Here is a 14,594-nt window from a genome sequence, read left to right as displayed (position 1 = left end):
ATAGTTCCACAGAATTTAAAAAAAAAGAAGTAGTAGTATATTTGCCAACTCAATTTTAAGACTAATATAGACAATAAAATTAAGCAATCTCATTATACACATAGGGTTCAAAAACCCTTACCCAAAATCTTGTCATACTAAATCTAGTTATATACATATATCTGTATTTTCTTAGATAAATTTTCACGGCCAAGATGATTTTATTCCAGAAATATAACTTGTGTTAATATTAGAAGATGTATTAATGCGATTCAACCCACTAATATGAAGATAAATTTGCACTTCATGGCAATTTAGTGATGATAAAATATGTAAAAGATCAAACAGAGTGACAGCTGGTAGAAGTTCAACAAACACTCTTCTCCTCCTCCCTTCTCAAATGCTAATGAACCAGTGTATCATTTTCTTTGGTTATAAACAACCAACTCTGACTAACTTAATCAGAAAGGTACTTTCTCAGAAGCTTGTGGGAAATCTTTCAGGATAAAAGAACCCAGCATGGAAAAGACAGCTGCTGCTGGAAGATGAAAACCTCCACAGGATTTAAAGGGTCCGTCTGCCTCTTGGGAGAGGGGAGCACCCAGCAGAAAGGGCTGGTTTCAGCCTCTGGGATTCTTTTCACTTCTGGAGCATGTGGGGCATATATCCTGATGTACTGTCACATTGAAATTACCCTCTGTGGGAGAGAAGTAATCCCTACAGGAAAATGGGGTACAATTGGGTACACAAAATGAATGGTGAACTGACAAAAAGACAAAAATTATCCATTTGAACAGAAGAAGTCCTGACGTGGAGCAGAAAAGTGTCCTACAAATCAGCTTATCTGCTAGAAATCAATATATCCCCTTCCTAATCTAGTTTTTGTCACTAAATAAATGTCTACAACAATGTCCATTTCTATTCTTGAACAAGTCCCTTCTCCATGTCATTCATATATATGTGAGTGTGTGTGTGTGTGTGTGTGTGTGAGTGTGTGTGTGTAAAACTACCAGACAGCTCTCATCAACCTCTTACCTTCTTAGACATGGTCCAGTGGGTGTCAGGCCAGTGTCTGCTACTAACTGGGACACTTTTCCAGCTGCCTCCTCAATTCATTTCCAGCATATAGTCTCTAGTTATTGCTGATGACAAAATTATCCAAGATTATACTATCATTTTAAAACTGAACTGAAGAAGAAAGTAATCATGAGGCTCCTCTGAAATTAGAGATTAAACTATCAAGCATTTTTGAGACTTCTAGACTTCTCTGTTCACTCAAGGTAGGAGTCAGTTTTCTATCACAGTATGTACATCTGCTGCTGATGAGACTTCATTCCATAGACTTTGTTTTATCATAGCCACTTGTCTTTAAAGTCCAATCTGGCTTTATATAGGGATTTAACACATTTACAGAAACCGCAGTGCCATTTAGTAAATTAAAAATTAAAAGAAAATTGTAAATCATATTTTACCTGAAAGAAGTCTGTTGGCTTTAAATTCAGGCACAAAAATGCCCACATCTTTCTCCTACCACTCACTCTATCCAATGATAACATATACTGTGACTGCAACTCCTAAATATTTTCATACCCAGATGCTATTCTACTGTCTGAATTCAGTCTGCCACCTGACACTATGAGTATAGCTAGCATCTCATTCATTTCCTTTCCTCTCATCTTACATTCCTTCCATCTGTTCTCCACACAGCCGCCAGTACAATAGCACTGACACCATGTAACTCTAGGCATAGCACTTCCTGCAGATATTCATGCACCTTCCCCTTTGCCTTTGGTGTCCTCATTTATTCACAAAACAAGATCCTTCATGCTCTGACCCTCATCCACCTGCACAATCTTGCTTTGCTCTCCCACAGTTTAGCAAGGTTATTCTCTCAGCCTGGTTTATTTTCCTTGCATCTACATGTAAAACATCACATCTCATCACAATTTCTACTCTCCTTAGAAGTCTTCCCTAATTTCCCAGATAGATTTTCTCCAGCTCTGTTAGACCCTAGCTAAGATAACCCCCAAGATTCTCCTGCTTATTGATGCCCATATTTTCATGGAATACCTTCCCCTTGGGTGAAAGTAAAACCAATGGGGACTGGCAATAGAATGTGACCAAGATGATGGGATGCTCTTTTGAATAGGTTACATTAAATGGTAAGGATGATGGGACATCATGCCCATGATGACCTTACATATTTAAGAATATACCTCGGAATATTCTGACTGTAGCCTTGAAGAAGCAAACAGCCATACTGTTTGTGAACTGCTTATGGATTGCTGCATGGCAGGAAACCAGGCAGACTCTTGTGCCTGAGGCGGCCTCCAGCCAACAACCAAAAAGGAGCCAGGGCTCTAGTCATAAAAACACAGGAAACTATTTCTGCTAACAACCTATGGAATCTTGGAAGTGGATCTTTCCCAATTGAGATTGTGATGAGACTGCAGCCATGGATGACACTGGATTGTAGCCAGTGAGACATTGAAGCAGAGACTCCTGATAAGCTGCCCTTGGATTGCACCAATGGAAACTATTAAACAAGAAAAGTATGTGGTTTTTAACTACTAAATTTGTGGAAGTTTATTATACAACATAGAAAATGAACATACTGGCAAGTCAAGATATGGTTAATAAATAACCTCCATCAAACAGCTTTTTATACTCAAATAAGTTGTTTCCTGAGAGATGTTTTTAAAATGTCAAATCGGTTACTCTACCTTTTTAAAATTATGTATCTCCAGCATCTAATACAGGAAGTATTCATTGACTCTTTGTTTTAACAAGGAGGAAAAAAAAAGAAGAAAATAAGTAGATGTGTAGTACTGGATGAATATTAAACAAGCTACTAAAAACATTTAAGCATCTGTCATTGAACATATAATTTCCTTTCAACTCTAATAATCTATGAGATTGAATCTTGGAAAACTGAATATGGGAAAATTGAATAGAACTGTTACTGAGTACCTATTATGCATTTAGTGCTGACTTAATAAATATGGAAAATTCCATTTAAAAAGATTCTGTATAAAAAAATATGAGCTGTATGCAGGTAACATTAGTTGAATTTGTAAGTCTTTGAACAAACTATCAAAGGTAATTAAGATAGTTACTTTTATGACATGAAACCAGCTGCCCTAGAAATGTTTAAGCTAAGACTGAAGCCTGTCCCCATTAGAAAGATAATAAGAGGGATTCAAATACTGGCCTATGTAACCTTTGAGGTCCCTTCCAGTTCTTCAATTCCATGATCCTTAAAATTGTAATTTGGAAAACATTTTATGATGGGCTAAAGAATTATACCCAATGACATTCTATCTCTATAATTTTTAAAAGTATTGGAAAAATACGTCCTAAATGTATGCTCATGAATCCTGAATAATTATTATTTCTAAAATAACGTTTCTGGCCACAAAACTTGATGCATGCTTATAGTTGCATTGAGTTCTAAGGAACCCAGCTGATTTTATGTATGTGTTGCAATGATTCCAAATGCCACAAGGTGGCAGAACGTTGGCACTGTGTTTCTAGTTCACAAGACTTCAAAACAGACGTTCATGATAAATTCAAAGGCAGTTTTAATTGAAAATTTGGATTCTTCCATCTGTTTCCATGTGCCAGGTGCAGAGGTTGGATAGGGGAATTGAGATGTATATTTGGAGGCTCTTGTAAAAGGAGATGGGAGGATATAAAATTGAGTATATTTAAAGAAAAACTATTCATGGATAAAACTCCAGATTTGCTCTGACCCCCAAATTATAACAGCCCAGCCTGATCATTGCCTTCTCTAATCATTCCTGTAATATCCACCATTCAATATTTAAAGTGGTGCAAATTCACAAATACAACACTCTCATTTAGATCCTTAAGTCATCACAAAGCAGCAAAAATTATTTGATCGCTTTGTGAGGTTTTAAGACCTAGTGATGCACACTGTTCTGTTTTTTCCCAAACACTGCTACAGGTCACAGCCACAAATTAATGGTATTTCAGTGCTATGAAAAGGGACAACATGCTTTTTCTCATTCATTAAGCTCAGGCTTCAGAGAGTTTGATTATGCAACACTCTTCTTATGCCTCTCCCTCTAGAGAGTAGTCTTCTCCAGGGTTCATGGATTCTTCGATAGTGTATGAACTTTTGATAGTGTCTGAACATTCTACAAATTTTTTCTTCTTACCACAGATATTTAGAGTGCTATCACATCATAATCATTAAACTAATGAGGCACTGCCTTCTTTGGGGAACAAGTAAAGTAAGTCTAAGAGAACCAGGACTCTGCTGTAATAGCTATATCATCTCCAGGAACTAGAGAGTGACTGGCATATAGTAGACATTAAAAATACTGATGAAATAAGAAATCTTTTATTGTATACTCATCAAATTGAGAGGACTGTATATTATGAATCCAATAAGACCTTAAAATTAAGACCTACAAAGAGTTGCTCAATAAATGGTGAATTAACAATGGACAAACCTATGTACCCCATAATTTTATGTTTTCTATTAAAAAGTTGATATAGGAGCTCAAGCAATCAAGACATGGTTATTTATTGTTATTGACCAACTCTTGTTTCAACTTTTTGAGTAACTCCCAAGGAATTCAATGCTTACTCCTACAGAGTTAACTGTGGCAGAGACAAAATGCAGGAGGTCATAAGCCAAGAGAGAATGTTGCTATCAGAATAGCATGATTCTTTTAGCAATTTAGGACTCTTACACATTTACTTCCTTCTTTTACAGTAATGTAAATAAATATATTTTTATTTCCATATGAACTGTGAGGAAAAGCTTAGAACCTCTCCGGTCACCCTATTTTTCTCCAACTCTAGACTCTTTTCCAGAAATTGCCTCTACTTTAATTTTCTCTCTAAATTATATGTGAAGACTATATAATATAGTTCTAAGTTGTGATTTATCAATTTTAATATGTATTGTCTTCCTTGCATCAAAGACAAGGATTTAAGTCACTCATGCTATTCTCCTAATATCATGTTTGATACTTGTAATATTATTTTAGTTCTCCTATCAGTTATGTCTGTAACTGTCAATAATTTCTTTAAAATCTATTTATTATATCTATTTTCAATAGACTCTTTTAAGTAGACACTTTGTGAGATGCCAGTATCTGCCACTGTTTATCCTTCAACCTCCTCTTTTCCATCAGTTAGACTTGTACTTCTGTATTTTCCAGATTGATGTTATTTATATTCTTTGTCATGCAGCCATAACACAGCCTTCTTCATTTTGTTATAGGTTATCTCTAAAAGTTAAAAAGCAATAAATGGCTTTTATTTTGGAATTATTCCTTAAATAAATTCTAAGCCAGGTAATATATTAATATTATATATATATTTTTTTTTCTCAGTAGACCCATTATCATGAGTCTTAGATCACTCATGAAAGAATTTTTATACATTAAGTTCAAATAGGTTTATTCCCCTCACAGACAATGATTTAAAAATGCATCAAAATTCATTTTATATTTGTACTGTCTTGAATAGTTTGCTTCTGAATTGGCCTGTAACAGATTCCTTGCTCAGCTCTCCCAACAGTTTCTAACTGCCTTTGTCTTTTACACCACTTGACTTTATCATCAGACTATTAGTTATTTACAGACTTTTGATTATATGATATTGTCTATCAAGTGACTATTTCTCTAAGTTCCAGAAGCTTCTGAAAGCTTCTGAACTTCCTCTTTAATCTAAACTTATAGTTCCCCAGACCACCTGCATTCATGTCACCAACACTACCTCTTCAAAGTTTCTCCACTCTTTCCTACATCTGTGGCTTCCTCTTTCTGAGTTTGTTTCCTCATTAAGTACAACCTCATGAAATCTTCAGTGCTAACATGTAGAGAAGGCAAACTTTCCAAATGCTCATACCATTAACAATATCTTTACTCTCATCCATATTGGTACTTTGGCTAGTTATAGGCTTCTATGTTAGAGAAAGATATCTATCCAAATTGTGTTAATCCATTTTCACTTATAGTAACAAAATATTGGAGATAGCAAAACCTGAAAGAGGATAAGTTTATTTTGGCTAAGTTTTGGTTGTTTCTGCCATGGTCATTTGGCTCTGTTGTTTTTGGGCCTGTGGAAAGGCACTACCCTATGGTGGGAGTGTGAGGCAGAGGAAGCTTATATACCTCATGTCTAGGAACAAAAAAGTCAGGAAGAGGAAGAGACTAGGGTCTGAAAATCATCTTTGCATGCCCCCAACAATAGGAAAGCCTCCAATTACTCTACCTCTAAAAGATTCTACCACCTCCCAAAAGCACCACGGGCTGGGGACTAAGCCTACAACACCTGGGATTTGGGGGGACATCTATCCAAACCATAGCTTATTACATATTTGGAAAATTAGCAATAGTCCAGAAACTTTCCTCCTGTTAATTTAATTTTTATTTCTTACATTTGATCTACCTATGGTGACTACATTTCTCTGAAAGTCTAGACATTAAAATGGAACATTAGCCCTAACAATTTGAGTGGCATGGAGCTTGGGGAAGGGTACTACAACTGTGACTAAGCACAGCTGACCCTGTAGACCTGCGGGGCACATCTTCAAGGAAAACGAGGATTAGAAATCATGAATGAACCTTTCACAAGTCATATACCCTTAACTCCAAGAAGACCAATTACTTTGTTCAAATTGATTAGATGTTTTGAGTTAACAAATTCTTTTAAAGATCCAATCTGTTCTTTCCGTAATATGAGTATAGACAAGGTCCAGATGGAGATTTCAATTGAGGAGAGAAGGGGAAGGTGGAGAGAGAACACATGCTTTTAAAATTGCCAACACTTTGAAAGCCAATAAAACAGAATATAAAGCAACCCACTCATCTACAATGAAAATTGAAAATTGTATAAAACATGATATATTGAACTTAATGTACTCAAGAGAGAAAATAAAATTGAATGGAAATTATTAAATAGAGATTCATCACCAGTTTATATAATTAATAAAAGCTAGCGTGACATTATCTTTAAATTAGAATAAATGATAAGCTATTATAAGTTTAATTTAACAAAAGTAAATTATAAATTCCTTTGTAAGTTCCTATTGCATACCAGTGTATTTGAAATGTTCACATACTGTCTTTGTTGGAGCATAACAATGTGCAGTATGTAAAATGACAATGGTTTCATAAATACAAATACTAGGTGTTGGCTCAGAAAGTCCAAGTGATTTGTCTGACATCCATACCTTCCTCTGGTAAGTCCCATGCTTTATGTGTTTACCACAATGACTTTAAATATATGCTATCCTGTGTGAATACCCTCAGGTTTGTTAAAATTCATTTCAACAATAAAATCTTAAACTTTTAGCTCTTCTCTCTTTCATGGAAGCCCAATCACTTTGAATTTACAACTCAACCCCTATAATCCTGTTAGTTCAAATTCTATAATCTCCAATACAACTTTAGAATTGATTGTATTGTCTAGATAAGAAAGAGTGATAATAAAAAATCATAATTAAAAATGATTATATTGAGAGCTTACTATATGACAAGCCCTATTACACATATACTCAGTTACTATCTTCCCAGCTTTCTTATGAAGCAGTCATTTCTTTAGATTTCTTATATGAAGATGGTTACATTGCATAACTAATTTGTTTTATTTCAGGAAACTAAACTCACAGGAAATGATTAAGCAGAACAAATATATCCAGATAATAATTTCATTCATCATGACTAATCAAGTTGACTGAGCCACAATCAACTTCTAAGACTGAAAGATATCAGCCATTGATACCTGAAAGTCAACAGGTAACTTTATTTATTATTATTATTTTTTATTCTGCAACTCAATTTATTCTAAAAACTTGCATAAATACACACACATACTCACACACATGGATTCAGTATGGTTAACAACATAGCACAAATGATCACTAATCAAGTTAAGAATTTAGCAGAGGTATATTCTTGTAGCTTGTTTGCTTTGAGATCGTCAGTTGTTGATACTATATTTTGAACTTTAGGAGCTCAGTAAGAATTCAATAAATGTAATGAATAAATCTAAAAGCTGATAGAAATTCTCAATTTAATATTATAAACATAAATACTCGCTCTAATACAGTTGGAGTTTTTCTTTGTTCTTTTTCGGGTTTTTTGTTTTGTTTCTTCCAGTACTGGCAATTAAATCCAAGGGCTTACCATTGAGTTACCTCCCCAGCCCTCCTTATCATTTTTTTTTCCTATTTTGAGACAGGGTCTCACTAAATTTCCCAGGATGGACTTGAAAATGTGATCCTAGTTAGAATTACAGACATATACCACCACACCTGTCTCCACTAGAGTTTTAAACATTAATTTAATGAATAGTAAAATCATAATATATAAAGTATAAGGAAAATATAAAACAAACAAACAAACAAAAAACCCAGAATGCTATCAATTATCATACAACACTCCTATTTTGGAATTTCTTTTAAATTAGAGGCTATTTAATAGTATCATTCCTATTCTGGATTAGTAAAATTTTTTCAGCTATATTTTTTTATTTGAAGTTTCCTCTCTCATCTTTTTTCTACCCTACGAGCAACCCATACACAAATGCATGGCACAATTTAAGTTTAAAATGTTTTTTTTCTTTTTAAATTTTTTTACTTAAGAATTCAATCAAGGTAGTTTAGGAATATAACTCAGTTTTAGAGCATTGGCCTAGCTTGTGTAAGTCCTGAATTCAATCCCTAGTATTGTCAAAAAAAAAATAGAATAAATAATTTTTTTTTCAGTTCAACCAAGGTTAAAAACATAGTCTGGGTTAATTAATAAAAGGTATTTTGGTATTTTCTTTCATTTTTCTTCATTTTTTATACTCTTTCATTTCAAATACTATTGGAATTTAAGATAATTTCTTTAGATACGAAAGGTAAATATGAATATCAGTAAATGAGCTGTTTGAAATTATAATGCTATTCTCAAACTCTAACCTTTGCTAGGTTTTAAAAAAAGGAAACATTTTGCTATGTAAACTAAGAATCTAGTGAACATCTTTGCCTTCCTCCATTACTTTGCAAAGCATTTAGCATAAGAATAAGCAGAGAAAACTCCAAATATAAGATCTGTGTTTTTTTTTAAGTTATACCAGTACATGCACACAAAGAAAAATTACCAGAGCTATAATTAAAATCTTAATAAAATCATGGTCATACTAAAAAATATTTTAGTGATAATTTAAAGTCCACCTAAAATCTGAGGATCTCTTTCTTAATCTGATATTATTTCCATAAAACTAAGTGTGTTCTTAGAAGAATGAACTTTCTGTATCCATCGAATAAGGAAAATTTCTAAATATTGAGAAAAATGCACAATGTGGGCAACCCAATTTATATAATTGTTTTGTGTTTTAAATTTTGAGTCTGAAACAATCTGAACTAGTATGTGAGGCTTTGACTTTTTATTATTAGATTGTATGATTATTTCAAGTTGTGCATACATTGCCTCTCTCCTGCAATACTACTCATTAACATTCAAACATTTAAAAAATTTAGCTATGTATCTAATTACAGAGATAAAGAAATATAAGACAATCTCCACATAAGAAAATAAAGAGCCAGCTATGATCAGTGTTCTTCTTTGTTGGCTAACCCCTAAATAAACCTTGACGAACAGCCATGGCTAAAGATTAATGCTCAGTGCAAGACCTGTATTATGTATGTTGGAGACATATATAAGATAAATAGAAGGCTATTCTTGTTCCTAAAAAGATATTGTCTACAAGTGTCAAGAAGATCAATGTCAGAATCACATTTGTATGCCAGATTATGATTTTGTATACACAATAACCCTTTGCCTTACCTATACTTTAATAACCTTTAACTTTATATAAATGACCAAAGTATACATATACATATGGTCTGAAAGTAAACCTAACGACACTGTGGTTCTACAGATTCTGTTCTACACTCTGATCAAGTCCCACCACATAAGAAGAAGACCTGCCTGATGGGTATTACTGGGGGCCCAGTCTCTGTCCCCATCAAAGCCTTTGCACATGTTCTTTAAAAAAAATGTTTTTATTTGTTTTAATTAGTTATACATGACAGTAGAATGCATTTATGCACTTTGATATATTATACATAGATGCAATATAGTTTTTTAAATTTTTTTGAGTGTACTTGTTGCAGAATTACATTGGTCATGTAGTCACACATATACATACAGTGATAATATCTGTTTCATTCTACTATCTTTCCTATCACCACATCCCCCCCCACTCTCCTCTCATCACTTCTCTCTACCTAATCTAAGGTAGATTAGTGCCCCCCCATTTTATTGTGAATTAGCATCTGCATATTAGAGAAAACATTCAGACTTTGGTTTTATAGGATTGGCTTATTTTGCTTGGCATGATATTCAAAAGCTTCCTCTCAGCAAAGGAAACAATAACATGAGGAGAGAGCCTACATATTGGGAGAAAGTGTTTACAACATGCATCTCTGATATAGCATTAATGTCTAGGATATATAAAGAACTCAAAAAACTTAACACCAAAAAAAAAAAAAAAACCCGAATAACCCAATCAATAAATGGGCAAGGAATTGAACAGACACTTCACAGAAGAAGAAATACAATTGATCAACAAATATATGAAAAAAGTGTTCAACATCTCTAGTAATTAGAGAATGCTAATTCTCTAATTATTATTCTAATAATTAGAATGAATTAGAGAATTCATCTCACTCTAGTCAGAATGGCAATCGTCAAGAATACAAGCAATAATAAATTTTGGCAAGGATATGGTAAAAAAGGTACACTCATACATTGCTGGTGGGACTGCAAATTGGTGAAACCACTATGGAAAGCAGTATGGAGATTCCTCAGAAAATTGGGAATGGTACCACCATTTGACCCAGCTATCCCACTCCTTGGTTTATACCCAAAGGACTTAAAAACAGCATACTATAATGATGCAGCCACATCAATATTTATAGCAGCTCAATTCACAAAAGCTAGACTATGGAACCAACCTAGGTATCCCTCAATAGAGGAATGACTAAAGAAAATGTAATATATATACTCAATGGAATATTGCTTAGCTTTAAAGAAGAGTAAAATTATGGCATTTGCACATGTTCTTAAAAGCCAATTCTAGCCCAGAGGTGTTCTCTTCTCTTCCAACAAAAATGCCTCATCTCTTACTTGGAGTTCACATTCCCCACACTTTTATTAACTTCTTACTGCCCTTATCATAACCAGAAAAAAAAATCCTCTTGAATCCATATCTTCCAAATTCATACAAAATTGGATTGCACCTCTGTGTTACATTCCTTTACCATTTGACCCTTTTAACTATGTCTAAAATAGATACTTATGATTTGTACACTTTTTAAAGCTAGTACTTTTATATATATTAATATGATCCTATCTCATTTAGAACCCAGTTACTCCTACCCTTCAACTCTCTACCAGAAATAATTATGAATTGAAAAAAAGAATCACTTTCACATCCTAGTGACCAGGTTACATTGTGCTATTCTTCTATGGTCCAACACTGCCTCTTAAGTGTAATCATGCTCTGGGGGCACACATTAGGGGAAAACAGCTTTGGGATGAACATATACCAGATGTATTCTAAAGGGTGCAGAATCCCCATAGTAACAGAGCCTGGGAGGGAAGTATCAGATAGTATGAATGGTCATGTTATTACTTGCCAAAAAGCTGCAGGTTCACCAGTTTTACTAAACTAAATTATTAAAATAATCAATTACAAGGAAAAGCACATCTCAGAGTAAGTTTCAAATTTAGCTACAGAGGATATAAAGTGCTGTCTAAGAACAAGATACTTCCCACTATTCCTGGTTTCTGCTTTTTGATGTGTGCGTGTGTGTCTGTGTGTGTGTTTGTATGTGTTTTCTGGTGATAAGGAGGATGGATAGGAAAGATATTTTCTAAAGGTGGGCAAATAGAAACAGGAGAGCTAATTCTTTTTAATTTATAGTTTCCTCATTTATTTAAATTTAAAACTTATACATTTTAGATTTCAATTATTTTAGTAGCTTATGTTTCCAGAAATATAGTTTAGAGGAAATTATCCCAGGTTACTAGATAAAACACCAAAAGAGCAAAATCATTTCAAATGAGGAGTACAGGATAAGTGTAGTAAGAGAGAAAAGTGATTGAAAAATAAAAAGTGCTGTCAAAGATTGGAGATAGAAATGTGCAGAAATCATTTGTCTCTGTTAGTAAAAAAACAGCATTATTAATAATCACAATAAATAACATCATTCTTGTTTCTGCTTACATGTGTGTACCTTTTTATATTAACCACCTCAAAATTCTGAGATAATACCCTTAGACTCTCAGGGAGTCCACTTTTCTCCCCCAAATACTTAGAGACTAAATTTTCTGGCATCTGCTAAAGCATATGATTTCATTTCCACGCTTTCACATAGATTAGGTTGATGCTTCTAAAAGGCCTTGTGAATGAATATGTCAGCTCCCTACTTTCATTTTATTTTATGCAAAGACTTATTAGCACCATGGGCATCTCTATAGCTAATGATGATGGGAGTGGTAATTCAATAAGAATCTGTTACTTCTGAAGTTTCCATAGTAAAACCCAATACAAACAGTATTTAATTGTACTAATTATTTTTTTGTGTCACTTAAAGTTTGTAACAAGATTAAATGAGGTTTTAAAAACTGGGTACTATGCAGAGATTTGTAAAAACCTGTATAAATGTGAAATTACTAGTGAACAAGAGAAAGGCTTAGTTTTTTTAAATTCACTTTTTGCAATTAAACCTCCATAAAACCCTGTCCCAAATCAATAACAAACTTTGAGTTCATATTTTTTTCTTTTTTTTATTGATTATTTAAAGCATTACATAGCTCATGATATATCATCTTTCATACATTTGACTCAAATTGTGTTTTGAACTCCCATTTTCACCCCAAATACAGATTGCAGAATCACATCTGTTACATATTCACATTTTTACATAATGCCATATTAGTGACTGTTGTATTCTGCTACCTTTCCTATCCCCTACTATGCCCCCTCCCCTCCCCTCCCCTCCCATCTTCCCTCTCTACCTCCCCTGCTGTTGTTCAATTCTCTCCCTTTTTTTCCCTCCCCCTTGCCCCTCATAACCTCTTATAATTTTATGTATCATTGAAGGTCTCCTACTATTTCCATGTGCTCATATTTTTACACATGTAAAATAAATATAAATTCATTATGTGGTGTTATTTTGCATTCAACGTATTTTTATTTTTGGTAGTAGCAAGTTTCATTCACATTGGCATAAAATTTAAAGAAATTCAGAGCTGACTTATACTCATGCTCTTGAGTTTAAGCATGAGAATATCTTGTTTTCTTTTTATCTCTTTAGAGATTCCAAGACAACTGGATTTATCTTCCAGAATAATCTCATATTTTCTTCACTTAAATCAGTTAAATCAATATGCAAAATAACCAAGATTATTTAATATTTGTCTCTTTTTTTAATTGATAAGCATCCAGTCTTTGTCAACAGAAATAAAATTCTACTTCATATTTTCTGTATTACAGAAATGCAGCAAGCTCTTGAAGGAATATCAAATTCAACTCATGAATACTTTTAAATAACTTCAGATTATATATGGGCTTACTTTGAATTCATGAGGTAACAACATGCAAATAATTATCTCTTTGAATGTTATAGTTCAAAAATGCTAAAAACAGCTATTCCAACTTGATTATAAGCTAGCAGTGTCATTTAGGTATAGATGTTCAATATGAATATTCAGTGTGATGCATTGTTTTTAATATTGCCTTAAGTGGTACAATCATCCTCCTTGGATGCCATATGCACTATTGCATAATCCATCACAGTTACAAAGGAATGCTTCCTTAAATGCTTAACAGAGATTTATATGAGCTACTTTTCTGTCACTTTGCCAACTGAATCTCTAATTAATCAATACTCTAAGAAAGATTAAACCTTAAAATCAAGCTTTTAGAGAAAACAAGCAAGGAATTCTATGATAATATACCTTAGTGAATTTTGAGTTTCCCTTCATAGTCTCTACTGACCAAGCACTGTTTTGTTGCACAAAGAGGCTATGAATATAAGAGTCACCACCATTACTGAGTACCTACTCTGTACCAAACACTGTACTGGTAACTATCTTCTGTATGTTAGTGTGAATACCAGCCTTGAATGCCAGTATGGGAAGTCTAGAACTGATCCTGTAGTGTTCTGGAAACTTTGAAAAGATATTTTGGAGGGGTCAGCTGCATTTTTGAGAATAGAGAAAGAAAGATTAATCTTTCACGTGGACAGTTAGTAGAGATTCTAATGTATGAAATATGATATGTCAAGAGCTTTGTAATGTTGTGAACAACCAATAAAAAAATATATATAAAAAAGGGCTAGGAGGTAGCTCAGTGGTTAAGTGCCCCTGGGTTCAACCCCTGGTAGTAAAAATAAATAAATAAATAAATAAATAAATAAATAAATAAATAAATAAGAAAAGAAAATAATAATAATAAAAAAAGACTAAGGGCAAGGGGAATACCAGACAGTAAATAGCAAGGTCCTAAACCAGTTCAGTGTGGATGGAATGTGAAATCAGGATGAAATGAGAAGCATTGGGCTAAATTAGAGGACA

The 14,594-nt window shown here is 33.6% G+C and overlaps 1 protein-coding gene across 1 annotated transcript in view; it reads right to left on the bottom strand.

Moving 5' to 3' along the window:
- The window catches only part of DLG2 (discs large MAGUK scaffold protein 2), a gene marked incomplete at both ends in the record, with an annotated part of 2,048,692 nt that overhangs the window by 847,423 nt on the left and 1,186,675 nt on the right, over nt 1-14,594 (bottom strand). The window lies entirely within an intron of this gene.

Source organism: Spermophilus citellus, assembly GCF_964194105.1.
Source record: "Spermophilus citellus genome assembly, chromosome: 2".
Taxonomy (NCBI): Eukaryota; Metazoa; Chordata; class Mammalia; order Rodentia; family Sciuridae; genus Spermophilus; species Spermophilus citellus.
Note: the sequence above shows the minus strand (reverse complement) of the source record. Positions and strands in the feature narration are given on the sequence as shown.